Below are 1,908 nucleotides of genomic sequence, written 5' to 3'. Positions count from 1 at the left end.
CATCACATCAAAGCTGCAGACCCGGCACCCTGAGGCACTTGTGCTCATTTCTGGGGATGTTAACCATGTCACTCTGGACTCTACCTTAACTGCTTTTAACCAAGTTGTGGACTGTCCTACAAGGAAGAACAGGACAATCGATCTCCTGTATGTTAATGTTAAGGATGCATGCAGAGCGACTCCCCTCCCCCCACTGGGGAAGTCTGACCACAACCTGGTTCACCTACAGCCACGGTACACCCCCCTGGTCCAAAAGCAACCGATTACCTCCAGAACCATCAGGGGGTGGTCCCCTGAGATGGAAGGTGCCTTAAGAGACTGCTTTAACACCACTGACTGGGATGTGCTGCTCAGCTCGCATGATGAGGATATAGATGGGATGACATACTGCCTGACGGACTGCCTGAAATTCTGTGCAGATGTAGTCTCCCCTGTCAAGACAGTCCGCTGCTACCCTAATAACAAGCCTTGGGTAGCCTTGGAAGTCAAGACTGTCCTCAACAAGAAGAAGGCTGCCTTCAGGAGCAGAGACAGGGAGGCCATGAAGGCAGCACAGCAGGAGGTGAAACACTGTGTGAGGGAGGCTAAGGATAGCTACATGAGGGATGTCTGGAAAGGTGTGAGGACCATTACGGGCCACAACCATAGACTGTATATAAGAATGGACTGAGCGAGCAATGAGGTCCCCCATTGAAAATGCATTACTTCCTCTCCTCGCGAAAGTAGGCCGCCGCTTTCACCGTCACTTCCTGAAACGGATACCGCCATTTGCAAACAATCTCCAGCGATTGGTCCGAGTCATAGCTGAGTCATGGAATCTACAGGAAGTACTGTTGCCAATCAGGAGTGGGTTTATTGCAACCGTCTGCCTCTTTCCACGCCTCGACCACGTGACCGCCGATGTAAACAGCTTCTACTTTAATAACGGCGGCTCGGGAGAATCGTACAAGTCATTGTTGAAGCCTTTGAGGGAGAACCATTCCAACATTTGGTTCTGTCAGCGGTCCTTTTGGATTTACTTACATTTATTCCTTTTTGTTGAGATAAAAGGAGCATTTGGGTGACACCGTGCCCGCCGTCCCCTCACGCGCGGGCCGCAGCGGCCAGGTTACAGTCTGATCAGATGCACCTGAGAAGCGCGTTCAGCTGTATTTAAATTAAATAACCATCCTAACAAGTGAACAGCTGGATCTTTTTTCTGTTTGAAATCACGACCAGGTTTCAAGTTTGTCTCTCACTCCTCAGACGGCTGCGTGTAATTCAGGCTGAAGCTGGAAAATTGCGGCGAAGATGAAACTTTGGTTGGTGATTTTATGCGCATTTATGAAACTTATAATTTATAAGCTACAATCAAAACAGTGAAATAAAGAAAAACAAACGTTAAACAAAGAAAAAAGTCCAAAGCACATAACTTCAGAGTGAAATCTATTTCTACAGAGTAAATCCTCATCTAAAAATGTCGACAGCATGCTCCTCTTGTTGTTTTAAACTGCTGCATCGGTACATTCCATTGAGGAAAACAACAGTAGGACAATGATTGGTACATTGTTGAATTGTAAAGTAGGTGTTAAAAGGTCTTCACGGACCCATTGATGAAGTCTGCTCCCATTGGCTACCCGTCATATGTCACTCAAACCCTCCAGACGTTCGACGTCAGACCCGCAAACGCTTATTGAGCCATCTGATTGGTCAATTTATAACTCTAATAACTTGTGATAATGGAAAAAAAATCTTTAGAAAAAAATAGGATTACAAAAAAGAAGTTAAGCAGAAAGCAGCAGAGGAAGAATGATTATTCTGACATATAAAATGAATGAGAAGTAACTGTCTGTTTCCCAATGTAAGTCAATGGGACTTTGGCCTTTTTGCAACCCAGTGGTACTTCCTATATGGAACACGGAAGTAGGG

This window comes from Oryzias melastigma, linkage group LG9, assembly GCF_002922805.2.
Source record: "Oryzias melastigma strain HK-1 linkage group LG9, ASM292280v2, whole genome shotgun sequence".
Taxonomy (NCBI): domain Eukaryota; kingdom Metazoa; phylum Chordata; class Actinopteri; order Beloniformes; family Adrianichthyidae; genus Oryzias; species Oryzias melastigma.
Note: the sequence above shows the minus strand (reverse complement) of the source record.